This window comes from Camelus ferus, chromosome 6 (assembly GCF_009834535.1).
Source record: "Camelus ferus isolate YT-003-E chromosome 6, BCGSAC_Cfer_1.0, whole genome shotgun sequence".
NCBI lineage: Eukaryota > Metazoa > Chordata > Mammalia > Artiodactyla > Camelidae > Camelus > Camelus ferus.
The window spans coordinates 18640795-18659938 of record NC_045701.1 but is presented as its reverse complement, the minus strand read 5'-3'; the positions used below and the strand labels follow the sequence as shown (position 1 = coordinate 18659938).

The 19144-nt window shown below is 38.6% G+C and overlaps 1 long non-coding RNA gene and 1 pseudogene across 2 annotated transcripts in view; one reads left to right on the top strand and one right to left on the bottom strand.

Annotated features, from left to right (window-relative positions):
• Positions 1 to 19144, bottom strand: part of LOC116664123 — a 379946-nt gene that overhangs the window by 23482 nt on the left and 337320 nt on the right. The window lies entirely within an intron of this gene.
• Positions 9623 to 14263, top strand: LOC102522057 (annotated as a pseudogene).

Here is a 19144-nt window from a genome sequence, read left to right as displayed (position 1 = left end):
GGGCATCTTTGGCTTTATTACATCACCAAATTGCTTTCCATTGTGTTTGTATCATTTAAATTGTGGAATATGAAATTCCACATTATCCCACATCCTCACCCAAACTTGTTATTATCAGGTTTTTAAATTTTGTCAATGTAAAAGATGTGAAATGGTAACTCTACTTTTTGTTTTAACTTGTACGTTGCTGATCGCCAATAAGCTCAATCATAACATGAGTTGCAAATATTTTTCCAGTTTATCATTTGCCTTTATACTGTGGTGATGGTATCTTTCCAATCTTTTTTCCATTAATTTTTGCTTTTCTATTTGTATTTCCTTGTTACCTGTTTTCTTTGTGTTTACCCTTTCTGTCCTTTTTGTTGAGTTTCATAAGGTAAATTTGTAACTCATATTCTCCAGTCTCTATTTTTTTTTTCTTTATTTAAATGTGCATTTAAAGCTTTACTTTGTTTCTTAAGACTTTCCTCTGGAAACAATGGTTCATCCAGTGCAGTAATTTAAACAGTGAAAAATTTAAGAGTTTTAAGAATAATAGGCTGAAGTACATAACAATTTTTTAAAGAATTCTTTTGGGTTTCTTGCTATCACATAATAAGGGTGGCTACCTAAGCTTCCTAGATGGTTGGGGCTGGGTTTGCATACACAGTACAAATTTAATTGTGTTTAAGCTGGTATGCCCAGTAATCATGAACAAGTGTTTTTCAATTAAGAAGCTTCAGCTCTGCTCCCTTTAGGTTGTCTTATAAATAAAGAAGTTAGAATTCTGTTTAATAAGGAGATCAGTGAGCCCTAGTCAGCGGAACAACTTCTAGAAACATGACTGAGTGACTGGGGAATTATACTTAGATACTATCAGCTTAATCCAGTGTCTTTTAATTATGCCCCTCAGTACATATTATTGTCCTTGGGAGCAATCAAATACTTAAACTGGAAACTTCCTTTTTTGTGTGTGTGAAAGGCTAAGATGGTTTAAAAAATATATATGTAACATTGCCCTCTTAAAACAAATGACTTATTGGCAGGAAGTTGCAATCTGATTTTACAGAGGGAGAAACCAGGTCCCTCCATTGACCAAACTTCGTTTTTTCTCTAAAAATAATGTTGAAATCTGAGATGTAACAATAAAACAATTTACTTTACATACTTATGACTTACTGATTTTTCTAACAAGTTTTCAGTCACCTTTTATTTTTTTTGGTCTTTTAAAAATATTTTAAGATCTAAACTCTTTAATAAATAGACCACCATAAATCTTCCCCACATCCCTCGCAGATGTGATAGCCACACATTACAGCATCTTGTAGATCTCTGCCTTTGCAGATTCACTGTATCATTCCATTTAGATTGGCTTCCGTTATTGTGGTTTCTCAAGTTTCAAAATTACTTTAATCATTGGTGTCTTTGTCTATCATTGTGTCCCAGAAAACATGAAAAAATTGCCTTTATTATGAGTAGAGAAACATTTCCTATTTTTTAGATCTGCAAACATGGATAACACAGAATAAATCCATTTATAGAACCTCCATCTATGGGCCCTTATATACAATTTATAAAGAAGAGATAATAAATCTAGAACCACAATTCCTACTGAAAGAAGGAAATATTTTGGCTTTTACTTTCTCCTTTTTTATTTATTTATTTACCTACAAGTAAATAAATTAAGTAGGAAGTAATGAGTTTTGAATGCTTATCACTGTTAGTTTAATTTATTTACTTGTAGGTTTATATAATTACTTTTTAATTAATAGCTATCTTCAATGACTAATTATCAAAGTTCCTGACAATTTAGCAATTGGCCCTTGTGCGACAAGTATCAGTGTCTGCAGCACATCACTGGGTCTTTCTGTGTCTCTTTGGTTTTATGACTTGTCTTTATAAGGTTTCTAAATAAAACATAATAATTGGAGTTTTCAGGGAAATTATTCCTTTACCTGGTAAATAAATTTCAGATTTCTTTTGGAAAAACTAGATATAAAGAAACACTTGTTTTTGCTATCATTCCATTTATTTCCCATATTTTCTGGTCAATTTATGTTATATTTTCATTAGAATTAATTAATTGTAGTACTTAAAGAGAAACCATTTCCTGTTGTTGAATTTATATTTATATTAAATCTTTGAGGGAGGTAGATTTTATCATAATTTAAAAAGTTAAAATTGAGCTCCTTTGTTAAAAATTAGCACATATTTGTAAAGTTACTAAATATTTTCATTGGTCCATTTTGGATTTTGAAAGGAAAATGATAGAGAGTAAAAAATAAGGGCTTAGAAATCAAATTGTCTTGGATTCAAATCCTGGCTCTGCTATGCACTAGCTTGGTGCACTCAAGCAATTTAGTTGGTTCTCAGTTTCAGTTCCTTTTCTGTAAAATGGAAATAATAACACCCCTACTTTTTAGACTGTGTAACTATGATTAATAAATACACATATTTGAAATATTTGATATCTGAACAAATTTTGAGAGAGCTGATCAGCCTCTCTCTCTCTGAATTCTGCACTTAATTTTGCATTTATTTATTTTCAAATTGAAAAAAAGTATTATAAGCACACAGTGAAACAAGCGCATAAAGCAAAAATAAGTCTACCTCCTACCCCAGGGCCCCATTCCCCCTCTCCAAATGTACATCTTCCCACTAAATTCTTCCAATTTCTTATTCTCCCTAGGGACGCAATTAATGCACACTCATACAAATCCATGTATATACATGACCATTCAGCATCTTGTTCTTTTACATAACAATGTACCTTAGCAACTATCCCGTTAAAGTATATATACAGCTGCCTCATTCTTCCACCTGGCTGGACTCTACTTTAGGGATCTGCCAATGTTTATTTGACCAGTTCCTTGTTGATGAAAATTTAGGTTTTTCATGTTTTTTTTAAACCATTATTACAGTAAACATCTTTGTACATATGTCATAGTACACATATATAGTAATACTAGTATAACAATTTTATGGAAAGGAAATCATTGAGTCAATAATTTGTTAATTTATACATGCAGAGTTACTGTTGGGAATTTAATGGAGTAATTCAGATAAAGTGCTTAATGTAGGGTCCAGCATATAGCAAACACTCAGTAAATGTTTTGTATTATTAGTAGGGTACCTATGACTCTCAATGCCTGCAGGCAAAGTAGTATCCAGCAACCTCAAGGAAGCTCTCAAACAAAGACAGGCAGGTGCTGGCTGTCAAGAGTGTGAGCACTTTGGGCAGGTGTACGTGGGAACAGCAAAAAGGATCAGAGGGGATGCGGGCAGAGCACTGATGGTGCCTCTCCAAAAGCATTCATTACATTATTTCATTTTTCTTAGAGTGACATGGATGTCCTTGGAAATGGTCTTACTAGACTCAATAATTATGTTTAAGGCTGAAATGATAGATCATTCAGTCAAATGATCATTTTTGTTCTGCATGATATAAAATAACCAGTATGACTTTTCATGTTTTAGTTGCTTTGGCAAGTTTCAGACATTTTTACATAGGCATTTAAGGCAAAGTAAGTTTAAGCCTTACTACTTCATTCAGTTGGTAATATTTATGACTGAAATTAGAACATTCAACCACCTTCTATGATGAGAAAGCCAATAAACTGGAAACTGGCTTATAAGCTCCAGTGTCAGGCATCCAAGCCTTTGGCATTAGAGTTGATGTACTGACTCTGCTTTGTGGTTCATGCCAAAGAAGGGGCCTCACAAATCCCAGTTTTGAATTGGATTTTTTCCTCTTTTTGTAACAAACAACACTCTATCTGTATATTAGGAAATATTCTTCTTCCCTACTGAGTGTTTAAAGGTTAAGCATTCAAGAAAGGAGGAAGATTTATTCTGGCTTTTTATTTTCACATATTGGATTGCTTTCTTAGTGTTTACTGAGCATTCAAAATGTGAAAACATCTAAAAACAAAGATTCCTTGCTTCATGTCCCTGAAGCAAATCATGAGAAGAAAAGAAATCATTAGCACTAATTAGATATTTATTTATATTTAAAGGAGGACAACTGTGTGTTTTTTTTTTTTTTCCAGGAAAAAAAATCAAGGTATTCAACTTCCTTACCCACCACACTATCATATGAAAGTTTTGCACGTACACTCTGAGCCTCGCCTGGAGCTGTGCATCCTTATGGGTGCTCTGCCACAATGTGCATAAAGCATGTCTATTGTCCCACCTGCTTTCAGGGAGATGATCCAAATCTCAGAACCCAGATTCTCCTTATAGTCCTGGCTGCAGAGCTACTTCTGCTACCAGGCTGTTTAAAACATTTTGTGAACAGTGATTGTTTCTAATGACCTCGGTGTTTGTCAGTAAACAACAATGAAAATCAATCCCAGAAGGCAGGAGGAACGTGAGGAGGCTGCTGGGCCCTGGCTGGTGGGCTGGCCCTTGGAATGACCATAGGGCTCATCTGGGATGACTGCTGGGTGCGCTGGCATTGGGTGAGTCTGGCCCTCCAATGGTGCTGAGGCCTGGCCTGGGCAGCTGCCAGGTGCTGGTGGGAGGAGTGGATGTGAGGCCTGGTGGGGGTGCTGAGATGGGTGGGGTTCCCAGCGGGTCATGCCTGCTTGCACTAGCAGGTTAGATAGAGATTTCCAAAATGGTGCCCACCAGAGCCGGTACTGACAAGATAGCCTGAAATTGCAAAAATGGCTCCCACCAGAGTCTCAGTCCCCAGAGAGCATCCCAGCTGGTTCCTGCCTCTTGAGCAGATGCTTCAAGATTAGCAAGTAGGTTGCCTTCACCTATGGTCCACGCACTTTTCTATCTGGTGTTTTTGAACTGGTTTTGGGGTTGAGTGAGTCTGCACATGAATCCTTTAATAGGTTTTCCATTCCTTGTAGTTCTCTACTTTTCCTAGATATATTCCCCACTGGTTTTCAAAGCCAGGTATTTTGGGGTTTTGTTTCTCCTGTGCAGATTTAAGGGTTGGAGTGCCTGGTGTGGAGCCCAAATTCCTTGCTCCTCAGAGAAAATAACTATCTTTGAGATTCTTCCTGATCATGGATGACCACAGTGAGAATGTGGCGTTTCTCCTTGGTGTAATCCTCTCTCTGTTTCTCCTACCCTCTCAACACCATCCTTTCACTCTTTGTTGTGGAGACTGTGTTCATCCAGTTATCAGGTCCCTTTAAGAAGAAATTATTCTGCATGTAATTGAAGATTTGCTGTGTCTTTGGGAGGAGGTGAGTTCAGGATCTTCCTGTGCCACTACCTTGAGCCCTCCTCTCTTGTATCAGAATACAGATCCCCTTCGGTTTTCCTCCTACTTCTTTGGCAATAGTTTCTAAACTGAACTTCCACACTTCGTGAAAATGCTCATCTTAATTCACTGCCCCCGTTCCCACTACTTAGAAGTCACTTTCTCCTAGGATCCTTCCCTGACCCCAAAGTCTAGGTAAGGTGTTTTAGAACTTTTCCTAATGCTGTAACCCCCAGCGCTTCTGTCCCTTCCCTCATAGCAGTTATCACTTTGTAGGGGACAGTGGACTTACTGGTCTCTATTCCTCACTGGACTGTAAACTCTTTGTGACACCAGAAGCCATTGACCTTATTTATCTCTGTAATCCCAGTAACCTTAAGACAGTGTTTGGCACATGGTAGGTTCATAACAATTGGCTAAATCAATGACTAATTCCCTGTCTCATTCCTGGCCTATTTCCTGTAATTCAGCTGCCTGCTAAGCATTTCTAACTCAGTTTCTAGCTGTACCTTTGCTTCAATACACCCCAAACTGAACTCTACTTCCTCCAAAACTCCAGACTTGCTTTGCTGTCCACGGCAACACTATTATTCCAATCCTTTGGGCCCCAAACCCTGGTATCATCTCTGGTTCTTCTCTCTCCTTTGCTAGCCACATCAACAAAAGTTGACAAGCCCACAGAGTCTACTTTTTCAAAGTCTCCTCAACCTCTCTTTTACTATTCTCACTTCTACAATCCTAATATAAAAGATGTGTTACATTTTGACTAGATGACTAAAATAGATAGTCTTTTGGGTTTCAACCTCCAATCTCCCTCCAATATATCCCATTATTAAATGAATTTCTCTTTAGTTCCAGTTATATCACTTCCTTGTTCAAAATCTTTAAAGATTCCATTTTTTACTTTGTTAAAAAACTAAATAGCCTAACATTTAAGGCCTTCACTATTATGGCCCTGACTTGGCTGTTCATCTTAATTTCTTATTATTTTCCTATTAAGAATGTGATGCTTCAGTCAAACTACACTGTTCTACCAGCAAGTCCTGTACTTTCCTACGCGGGCACTTTTGTTCACTCTCTGCCCCATTAGTGGAGCACCCTCCTCTCCATCCTTTTTCTTCATATGTTGAAAGCCTCCTCATGCATCAAGTTGCATGACAGAGGCTGCCTCCAGCATAAAGCTTTCCCTGATTTCACTTGATGAAATGTGGTATCTCCCATTTTTAAATCTCCAGAGTTCTTTGTCTCTCTCATAGCTTTCCCGTGTGGTATGCATCAGTGCCACATCAGCACTTACCCTTTATTACAGCCATAATGACTCTAATACTTTTTTTCTCTTCCTGTAAATTCAGTGAAGATAAAGATGACGGCCTCCTTGTTCTTGTGTCATTAACCTACCCCAGCATCATCTATAGCTCCCCTTGCACATGGAGATACATATATATATATTTGGCAGAATGAAAAGGTCTCATGCACTCACTGCCTCCATGAAGAAAAGAACAGAGAAATATTCATCCCTGTGCCCTCTTACCTGCATAGACTCATCAAGAAACATACACTGAGACACTGATCATGGCTGTACTTTTATATTCCCAAGGCATCTAAGACGTCTCACTCCTTCAGCTCATAACCCTTTTGTAAACTAATTAAAACTAGAGACATTTGGATAAGCTCCGTGCTCCCCTGCACATCAGGTGGACCCCCTTTATGGAGTTGTACACTTACTAAAGGAGGCTGCTCCCAGGATCACTTGCATCCCTATGTCTGCTGGGACTTCAGACAGACCCCAACTCCTAGACAACTTCAGAGAGCCCAGCCCTTTCAAGGTGTATTCGTGTTCACATTTCCAGATTAAGTGGCCAGCCCCTCTTGGACTTGGGAATAAGAGGAGGTTGTTCTTAGCCTGAACAAAAGGGATCTCATGCCTGCCTTGTTCCCTAGGGAGAACAAACATGGCCATGTTTGCCCTCACCAGAGCACATTTGCAAGCTGAAAAGGACAGGGCAAATTCATCCCTTTCCTGTTTAGAGTAACGGGGAGCCCAGCTGGGGTGGTTACTGGGTTCACAAAGAAACAGGCAAAATTTTGGCAAGTCTTAGGGAGACCTAGCAACAAAACCCATTTCTCCCACCCCTTTCCCATCCATTTAAAATGCAGGTTTCTTCAAAGCAGCATGAAATCCCTGGGAATTTCTTGTGCCCTTTCAACAAATCAGCTCCATGAAGGAAAATGACTCAGTCTCCTTTGCCCCCAAAAGCTAGAGCCAACTCGGGCTACCAGCAGTCTTGGCTTCACAAAAGAACATTTTGCCCCAGGTCCCCTCCCCTCTCTGACTCCGATCAGTCTCCTTGCTGTTTCAGACGGCATCAAAGAAGGCATGTGTACTCTGTTTAATTATCACTGCTCTTCTGGAAATGCCTTTTTGATGGCCTGTATGTGCAAATGTACCCATTTACAAATGGACACCTCTACTTGTCAAGTAGGAGAGGCCAATGCAAAAGAAAGAACTCTTCTTCCTTTACATTGAATGAACTTTTTTGCAAATGGAGCAGATCGGCTCTGGCCAATTATAAACTGGTTCTGCTGACTTTCAGCAATTTAAGTCTGTTAATTAAATTGGAAACTACTTGCCTTCTGTGATTTAGAAGAAAGGATTTATAAGTTGAAGGTATACATATTTTAAATAAAATGTGCCTGCTGATTCTTTGTCTTGGTCTGTAAACCGGTCCTGAGTTGTCCTGAAGCAAGAGTGCTGATGGAAACTTGAGACCCAGACACATTTCACTGCCTGATGGATGGGCGAAGCCACCCAGCCAAGTTGCCTCATTTTTCTCAGGAGGAGGAGGGGCTGCACCTCTGCTCAGAGGAAATAAATCACAGGGTCAGAGGTCAGAGGTCATGAGTCTATAAAGCTTTATGACCTGTAGATGACAGTTATTTCTCTCGGATGGAGAAGCAGGAGAGAGAAAACTGTTCTTATTCTGTTTCTTATGTCCTATCTCTGAGTTTAATTTCCTTGTTACATTCAGTCCCCAAACATTGCTTTCTCAGCGTTGTTATTATTTAGTCTTCCCTATCTCATTCCTTTTTACTACTGTTTGCTCCAGCATCCTATTTACCTTTTCTCAGTTGTGCTATTACTGTTTTATTTGTTTCAGCCAGCTCTTCAACCTTCTTCAGGAACTTACTGTTAGGGACACCTTGCTTACCGATAAATTCTTGCCTCCTTAAAGAAATGCTGAATTAAATTATAGAGATAAACTCTTTGTGCTGTTGTAATTTTTTCTATTATTAATTTAATTTTCTTAATTCAATATTTATTTTTGTATTTCTACATTTTATTTTGGCTTAGATGAAGGGATAGGGACAGAAGGGGAACGATACTTACACTGCATTTTTTTCCACATTTATTTACAATTCTTGCTTTCTAATTTGTTCAAAATTTAAAAGGTTTAGATAAAAATTAGGCTTAAAAACCATTATAGATTTATTCAGAAATTTTAAGAATAAAATGAACCTGAGCCCACGTATGTATGTAATTTATTTGGAAGAATATATTTCTGAAAATGAATGGAGATGTCCATTTCAGTTGTTTAAACAATAAAAGAAATAAGAACAAAATAAAGAGGAGAGCAGCAGAATTCAACAAATCCCATACATACTTCAAAAAAAAAAAAAAAAGAGTCTGGGAGAGAAGACCAGGGGATCAGAGGCAGAAAGAATGTTACAGAGCGAAGGGGGGATGAGTCATGTGCTCCCCCACATCCATCACTACCCTCATAAACTGTCAGCTTCGTGCTGCAACATCTCAGCTAGATTGAAAGCTCGTCTGAGACAGCTCTGTGCCTTGCGTGGAGCTCTGTATCTAGGCTCTAGCACAAGTCCTGACACACAACGAGTACTCATTAAGTGTGTGCCCAATGAGTCAATAACTGAATGAAATTATTAAACACTTATGATAACGGAGCCCTTCATACTGAAGGGTTGGACTGTCACTTATCAGTTTTCTGTCAAGCTGTAGCTCATGTCATATTTCTAGTGGTCCTCCACCTGTGCTGTGTTTTCTCACTTCAGGTTTCACACACTGTTCTTTCTGACTGAAGCAGACCCCATTCTCCACCCACCTTTACCTAACTGTTCAGTGTTCACTTTAGATGAACTTCCCCAGGGAGCTGGGTGAGGGGCTGCAGCACAGAGAATGCATCAAACTCTATGGATTTGCATGTTGACTTGTCTGTACTTCTCTCTAGACTAAAGGTTTCTTGAATGTAAAAAGAATCTTACATATCTCTGTACTCCCAATGTCTGGCCCAGAGCATGAGGCAGAGTAGAAACTCAATAACATGCTTGTTGAACTAATAATGAACAAATGAGCACCAAGAACAATAAAAAGAAATGGAAGGGCGAGAGACGTAAATAATGATGAGAAGGGGTGTACTGCTGCAAAGAGCTCATCTGCACTTACCTTGAGGATACAGGTAAGATAAATCACGATCTTACCAGAAAGTTGCATTGATTTTGATGCTAGTACCATGCTATGTGGACCATCTGATTGGAAACGTCTGCTGTTCTGGGAGAATAAAGGTAAGTAATGAGGTTGGTGAGAATAAAGTGTTCAGTTGGGATACAAATGACTAGAAGGCATATGAGAAGCACTGTGTGTGGGCACCATCCTGGCCATGAATGGAAGACAATTTGTTGAGTTGTCCCCCTCTGCCTGCTGGAAGTTATTCCCTGTTACCCTCTTAACATGTTCCTTCTCCTCTGGTTAGATTAACATTTTTATTGACTCCATGAAAATACCTTATTAGTTTCTACCTCACTGTCTTTTCTCACGTCCCTTTTTCTTTTCCCCTTTCTTATTCACTTATAAATGATCCTTCAAAGATCAATTCAGGTTTCTCTGCCTCCAGGAAATTATTAATATTTCCAAACTAAGCTAAGCCTGTCATCTTCAGAACACCTGCAATATTGCCATCTACATTACACAACTAATATGGGATATAATTAAGAATAATGTATTTTCTACTGCTTTAGCTACTCACTTTGTCTCCTAACCAGACTATAAACTCCTTCAGTGCAGGGATTATAATTCAGACTTTTTGTAATCCTTCAAAGGACTTGGCCTGATAACGTATTATTTAGTTAATGAATACTTGCTGATTGAGGAAAATGGGTTTGTAGATAACTTTAAAAATATATGTTTATGAAGTAACATGGTTCTCAAACAGCTTTCTGATTGTCCTTCCCAAATTTTTGCCTTTGTTATAAAATTTGGGACTTTCTGGTTCTATAGTTCTATATGTATATAGGTACATATGCATAAATGTGGTTATAGAGAAGCAGAAAGAGTTATTTTACTGTTTTATTGTAAACTTCATATTCAGGAAGTTCTTATACTTGCAAGCTTCTTTTCTGTTATTCATCCCTAAGAGGGTATGATAAATCGTTGTTTACTGCCCTTTGAATAATACACTGTCACAAATGCTACTTCTGGTTTTCTCCTTTCCCAGCTATCCAACCTTAGCCCCTTCAGACATTTAAATGCCATGAACAGATGCTCAATAATATTACTTGGTGACTGGGCATAATTTATAGTGCTTATTTCTGGAAGTAGATGAAAATAGAAGCATTATGTATTTTTAAAGCTTTTCTTTCACATATGGCATGCTTCACAGGGAGGGAGGATTTGGATGAATGGATAGCTGAATGCAGCTAATACTCTCATTTCAGTCTCATCTAAAAAGAGGGGAAATATAGGAAACATAGGAAACATCAGAATGGAAGCTAAACTGCGCAAGATGCTATTTTACTGTTAACTCAGACCCTTCTTACGCCAGATGGTGTTGGAGGAAAGCTTTGTTTTCTTGATGATGGGCATCTCCTTTAAATTTTGCTCGCCGGACATGTTTCCTGTCTCCTTGGCGTTCACAGACACTGTGGTCTTCTTTTACACACCTCTTAGATGCAATGGCTGGTCTGGCATTTCCAGGCACTGTATACCCTTCTGACTGGTTCCCTAGGAAGGGAATCTGTGCTTCTTGATCTATTAAAATCTTCAAGGATTCGAATAACCATGCATGCTACCATAACACCCTGTAATAGCACTCCCCACATTAAAATGCCATTTACCTATTTTCCTCTCTCTCTGAAATCCACACTGTGCACTCCTAGTTATCAGGAACTCTTTCTGATTTATCTTTTTATTCTAGTCTGGCATATGGCAGATGCTCACTAAACATTTCTTGAGTACACGAACAAATGAAGACCAGAAATTCAATCTACTTTGATATTTAAAGGAAGTCATTATACTTCCTGGAATCACATGGGATAGAGGGAACATTTTTTTATAAATAGATGCTTATGCTGTGTCTGGAGCACAGCACATGTTACCTCATTCAATCTTTTCAAAAAATTCATGAGCTATTCCCTTATTTGCCGCCATTTGTTGGTTATTTACCTACCTGATATACACTATGTCCTATCTTTCAAAATATTTTCTCATTTAATATTGTTAATGATTCTATGAAGCAGGTACTACTATTCCTATTTTTAAAAGAAGGAAGCTGAGGCTCAAAGAGGATATGAAATGTTTGAATCCAAATCGCCTAACTTTAAAACCCAAATATTTCCTACTTGGCCATCATAAGAAGGACACAAAATGTTTGGGACAAAGAGGTTATTTATGTGACTTTGCTGCTTTCTTTGTTTTTCCTCTGATATCTGTATGTACCACTTTCTCCCTGTGTACCTTGCATTAACTTTCTTCCAGACAAAATACCTTATTATTTACTATAAAATACAGAGAAACCTTATTGGCCATCTTGTAGGCTGCTAGTCCAATGTTAAGTCAATAAATACATTCCTTTCACTAACAATCCTTGTTTCAATCAGTTGTGACCAGATTCTTAAAGTCACATTCTAGAAAGCTTGACCACCTTTACATAAGGACCTGCCGTGGCAGCATTTCCCAGAAGGAGCCTGTGGGTCTGAAAATTGCTCAGAATTTTATCAGTGGTCCAGTCACAAACAGAAGATGCTCCCAAAGATAAGCATGAGCCCTTCATCAGTACAGTAATTTTAAGCACAGCTTTACAAAAGCAGCATCAAATTCTAACTGGATCTACTAAACGTAATTTAAGGAGCCATAGTGGGCTAACTCTAATGTACTGTTATATCCAATATATAAGCACAACATTGCATGTAAGCAAGTGTGTGTGTATATAATGTGTAAAGTGGGGGGAGGGATAAGGATGTGGGAGTATGGTGGTGGACTGAAAACATTATCTTAACTTTGTTTTTTGTACCATAACAGACAGGTTTTGGTATTGCCCCTCAAGAAGGACATAAGAGTAGAGAAAGAAAGAGTAATTAAATAAGCGAAAAAGAGAGAGGTTGCCATGCTAGTAAAACTGGATCCTGAGATGAAAAGAAACTTAGAGGTCAGCTAATACAACTCCCTAAGCCAAGGGGAATACTATTTCCATTGACATCACTGAGTATCAACTATCCTCAAAAGGATAGATCAGAAGATTATCACTTTTCATTTTGCAAAGATGAAGACAGAGACAGGAAAAGTCAAAACTGTTAATGTGGGAAAGGTATGGGTAGGATATATCAGATGCAGTCACCTAATAGCAGAATAGCAGACTTAAAGGAACCTCCTGAACTGAGAGATGGGTGTGCGCTTGTAGCATTTACACGGCACAGATGGAATGGGAATTAGACTTCTTGTCCTGAGACCTAGATTCTAGGCTAGTCTGCATCATTAGCTAGCCACGTAGCACTAAGCTGCACATACGATTTCTCATCTGTGAAATGAAGGGGTAGGACTAAAAGATTCCTAAATTATTTTCCAGTGATAAATTACATGATCCTACAGAACATATTTCCTTCTGACAATGGGATCAACTGTAGAATATATGACTCTAAGGTTGTATTGATTAAAAATAAAAAAATAGTTTTGGGGGGTGTTGATCACTACTTCCGCAAAGAACTAAATTTACAATCTTCTTTGCACCACTGGAGCCTTAATCTTGATACAATCAATAGGTGTGCTCGAATGTAATTTAGCCCCCTAAGCTCTACCTCTTGATTAACTCTGTGCCAAATGTTTCTATTTTTGTGCCTGTGCAGTGACCAACCTAGACTTGGCACACATGCTGAGCGGAACTGGTTAAACTGAAAACTATGGCACAGGTACCAGCGAAGCCTGCAGGGGGAGAGCTGATACCCCAGCTGTTGCCAGTGAAGCCCTGCAACTTGACAGGAGGTTTAGATCCCTCTGTACCCCTAAGGATGCCTCAGGAATACCTGAGGCCAGTCTAGACTGAAGCAGCTCGAAGTCCAGACATTGTGGCAGCGCACATTAACCCAAAGAATTTGAAAAGGAAGCAAAGTGTGGATGGTTCTCTTTCAGAATAACAACTTGTTCCTGAAGGATATCCCCCCACAGCTCAGAGGCAACAGCAACAAAGTGGCACAGCTTTCCAGTGTTCAACAGAGCACGTGAACAGACACTGAGGTCACTGGGAGTCACAACAGCTGGGTAGGAACAGGACCGTTCCTTTCGGGTATGTGAAGTATGTAATCATTTCTCCTTTTCTGGGATAAATATCCTTCAGTCTTCCAAAATCTGAAGATGAGGAAAGCTGTAAAAAAAAATGTGTCTGGGTGAAATGTTATGTGCTGAAGGCGCTGTTGGACCAGCTACAAATGAAAGTCCTGGATTACATACAGATTGGTTTTCTTCCCTTGCTTAGTATTGTTAGCAGAATGGACCAGTCAACAGTAACTAGCATCTTGGAAAATCTGAGCAGCTGGTTTGGAGAAAGAGACTTTATTCCATAAATGAGATTATAGCTTTATGCTTTATTGGCTTGTCTTGGAAAACCTTTATTACCTGAGGATCGTTCACTAATTAGGCAGCTTGCAAGAAGGTGCTCTGAAGGGAGGCTTTCAGTGGACAGCAAAAATGACGAGAGGGTTCCTGCTTTGAATTTACTAGTCTGCCTGGTTAGCAGGCATTTTCACCAATGTGATGTGGATGATAAGCTATCTTGATATAGCTGAACTCAGGGACAGAAGATACATGTGATGATGGCAGTCTGAGGAAGGGCAATGCCAATCCAAGTGCAGATTGCATCACATCTTCAGCACAATGTGAAAGGTCCTCATCTTAACCTATGCAACTCAAGTTGACTTTCAGAAGATAGATTGTATTGATTTGAATATCTAAAGTAACTGGAAAATGCCACCCAGTTTTTGATGAAGAGTTTAAACAGTTTTCTGAAATCACATGCTTTTAAAACAAATCAAGTGCCATTTACTGATGAAGCATCCTGCCCAGAAACTGTATGATGAAATTTTACAGGAGATCCTTGGTGCTATTACAGTGTTTACTTATATACATACATATAAAAATATATTGAAAATGTGAAAAAAATTGCTTTCAGGGATGTCATTCTTAAGCTTTCTATTACATTCTCTGCTGATAAAAATTATGTCATTATTGCATTTTCCCCATAGACCTGTTTCACATCTTCTTCTCTGAGCCCTACATTTTTCTTTATTAGAAACTTGCTTGTTCTGGCACCTCTTACAGACTCATTGTTGGGTTAAAGAGGTGCTAATATTCACAAGGATGATACCAAAGCTATATGCACCTTTTTCGGGTTGTGCACTGCACCAGGGCACCAAACTGAAGGAGCAAGTGAGGGCTGCAAGCTCTGTGCCTTTGTGCGGGTGCATCCAGCTGAAAGCAGGCAAGACTCTCTCCAATTCACTCTAAGGTGTAATAAGGGCTTGAGGTGTCCTGGGAAGTGGGATTCATCCATTTGCTCCATGATCTGAAAAAGGTCTGAATTATACTAACACCATGACTATCCATTCCTCAATGTCAAGCGTGTATGACAAAACGAATTACAAGGGACTCTTTTTGAGGGGCTAAAAAAGAAATGACACAAATCAGTTCCACTTAAGGGGCAAAACATTCTAGGCAACTCAGTAAACTTTGCATTGGCCTATTTTGTTGGAATAACAGCACATTGTCATGGGAGGACAAAATTTATTGGTCAAAATTTCCTCAGGGCTAACTTGCACTGAATCCCTGCTGAATGATCTCAAAGGAGTAAAACAAATTACATATATTGCATTAGGTCTTAGCATGTACGGTACAGTCAAAGGTGATTCAAACACTTGTGCAGGTGCCACGCCCCGCAGAGAAAGGAAAATCTCGTTAAAGCACTTGTTGATATTCTCTCTCTCACGAAGAATTTGATAGACTTTCTGCAGATACTCAGCAATCTATATATGATTTGGAATGAAAATGGGTTGTGTAAGTTGTCCTAGAATTTCACAGAAAATGTAAATTGTCCACGCTCTCTTCCAAATAAAATCAGACTTAAAATGGTTCCCATAGCTCTCCCTTCAACCATAAGATGTTCCCATTAGTGCCAATTAATGTTGAGACCCTGGCAGTCTGTGTGCATGATTCATTAATGAGAAGCTTCACTTACAGCTGAGAAAGCAATGCGATGGGGCAGCTGTAATAATTTCTCACTCCTCTACACGGACCCCTGCCCTGCAAACTGCTGACTTCTCACCACAGATAAGCTTCCTTCCCTTTGGCCTATGGTAGTGTGTGCTCAGGGGACAGTGGACAATGGCAACAATGATGGTGAAATTCTGCCTAACATTCCAGCTTCCACGCTTACTTGAGACCAAATGTGTGACTGTGACTCTAATTTTCCCTTCTCAAATGAAATTTCTAACTCAAATTAAGGATGGTACGGGGAAGGAGCCGAGACCTCCGTTACTCTCAGTACATGGCTTTTCTACAAGGTATCCACTTCATCAACACCCTTTAAATCTGTAGAATATACTGCTATTCCTATTACTCACATGACTCCAACAATCAAACTGTCTCAACTAATTTATGTCCAGGCTGTGTCAAAGATGCTGGTGTTTACAATTTATATATACATGTATTTAATTATGCCTGAATATTTCATAGCTATGACTCCAGATACTACAGTTATTTATTAAATGGTACAAGCCAAGTTACCATTTCCCCTCCTATCCAGATGCTTCCTTTTTATTCTCCAACCTAAGCAGGGGAACAAACGAGAAGTGACTAGATGCTGAGTGCCAGCCAGCCTCCCAAATCTGCACAGTGAGAAGAGTAGGGAGAAAGTACCCCCAAGTCCAAGAAGCCAAGTCACAGTAACGCTCTTCAGAATGAAAAAGGGGCTCTCTCTGCCTCTTAGGGAAAACACTCAAGGCCCAGCAAGACCTTTTATCCATGAACCTGGCTGGCAACTTTCTCCCCACTTCTATCTTCCTGATTCTGGAAGTGAGCATGGGAACGCTCAGCAGAGTTGTTTCAAGCCCTGCTTTGCTTAAAGCAGTATCAAACCCTGAACAAAAATCCTTTAGTTTTAATATTAATTTTCATTTATTTCAAGAGGGAGCTGGGCTGAAATACAATTTTTTACCTTCTACAAATAACAGTGCAAGTAACATTGAAAGGGGAAATGTTTATGCTACTTAGGAGAATCAACTGCTTTTCAAGCACCATTAAGCGCTTTAGAAATAGTACATTTCATCAATATCCCCACTGAGCTATTAACAGGCAAGTGACCTCAGACAAGTGCCTAAACCTCTATAGGCCTCAGTCTGCTCATCTGTAAAATGAGAGCACTAGATTGGATTTTCTCTATGGATCCCTATGGCTCTGAGAGGCTATGATTCTATATATTAATTGCAAATGACTCTTACCTGGGTGATAAAAAATCAGTGGCCTGAAACACTCTTGGAATCAGGGCTGTTTCCAGTTTTTTTTTTTTTTTTCCTAGATGAGGATGGAAACAGCAATCATTACTTGGGGCCTTGGGGGCTACTTGCTTGTACTCAGGCTTTCTGAAAAGTTGAGATGCATTAATTGGCTATCTTCTGGGTCTAAATCTGCTTCTAAATTGACTGGGGATTTTATATTTTCCCTATGAGGTCCAGTGATGGCTAGGTACTTAAAAGGAGTTATAGTTAAACAAGGAGACATAGTTCTGCTCCCTGGAGGGCTCTAACTAGAACAAACCTCAACCCTGCTCAAGCCTCTGGTAATTTCATGGAGAAGGCAAGGACCAAAAACTACCCAGGGAAGTTATACATTTCTGATATGTGTAAATAAATTGAGGCAGAATTTTACATATCTCATAGAGTCAAGATGATGTCAAGTAAACTGTATTAACTAAACTATTTTATTTATTATTAACCATCCACACCCAAAGTGGTGAAAGCTATCCACGAGGCTATATATCCTTTTGTATGTTTGTGACTTGTCATTTAAAAATATATATATATAAATACCTGGAAGGGTTCAGTGGTTATAATGCTGTTTGTTTTTAATAAGACTATGTAGTCAGATTAAGCTTAGGTTAATAATGCCAGTTTGTTCCTTTCAGAGCAAAACAAAAGCCCATGGACTATGGACAGAAGTTTCCCTGGGTAAACTGTGTCCTTACAAAGCTCGACTGCAAAGGATGATGGGACTTTGACTCCGATCCCTCACTGGCTGTATCCCATTGGACTATAACCCATGGAATAAGTGCTATAATTTCATTTCTTGTGCAAACTATTCAGATAACCCTTCACACAGAATAATAGCTTCTATTAAAAATGTGTATTCTTTCCCGAAGCCTTTTCTCTCTCTAGTTTTAATACGAAACAATATTAGCGCATTGGGAAAGAATTACTGTCCTTGTCAACATCCTTAGGGGGCCTGATTAATACAAGAGCTGCTTCCTCCTGACTAATGATAGTACAGGTTGCAGAAGCCTTCCCCAAACAATTGTATAATTCAAGTCCTTTGTATCTAGTGTGTTTTTGACAGACTGGTCAATAGTGCCTGCTAAAGAAAAGTATTCCTCTCAATTTCAATCACAAAGCAACCTCTAAGGAAATTCTCAAGTCTGATATGCAGGCAAGATGTAAAGCCTCAGATTCACCTCTGACACTCTTGTCTCAATAGAGATGTTGAATATGAAAGAGGAGCCTATACAAGGAAATCTGGAATATGAATGACGGGGAAAGGTCACATACTATAGCACAGAGGAAGACAGCCAGATCAACAGGAAAAAATCTTAAGTTCTATTTCTACATGATAACACAAGTAATAAAAGTTATAATGTATTGAATATTTATCTAATGCTATAAAATCTTCTAAGTGCTTTATATATATTAACTAATTTAATTCTCATATAAACCGTATAAGCTTGTTAGTAGGATTATAATATGTAGGTAATTTTGTCTAGTATTTATTTTACTTGATATTGTTTTGTTTGCGTTTTTCTACATCATTTTTTTAAAATTTGATTTTTAAAAGCTATTGACATTCCATCATTTGTGTAATATACAACTTTATTCATTCATTTCAGTATTGCAAACTTGGCTTGGAAATTTCCCCTTTGGCAAGAAAGAGCAGAGAGGATTCAAAAGATATAGCAGGGGGAAAAAACACATAGCAAGGTACAGATAAGCAAAAGGTATAAATTTTATTGTGTAACTTCTCAGTGGTTTCAATAGAGTAAGTGTCTTTTCTTTGATAGCTCTTTAGTTATGTTTGTGATTGTGCCAAAATGGCTAGTGATAGATTGGGCGCCTATTACAAGTTATATTGTGTGCACCACATCCCCATTCATATATTGAAATTCTAGACCACAGTACTTCAGATGTGACTGTATTTGGAGACATAGACATCAAAGAGGTAATTAAGTTTAAATGAGGTCATTGGGATGGGTCCTAACCCATGCTAGGACCATTTGATTAATATCCCCACTGTATTTGGAAATAGGACCTTCAAAGATGAGATTAAGTTAAAATGCCTGCTAGTGGGCCATAATCTAATCTGGCCGATAGCCTTACAAGAAGAGGAATTTGCACGTGGAG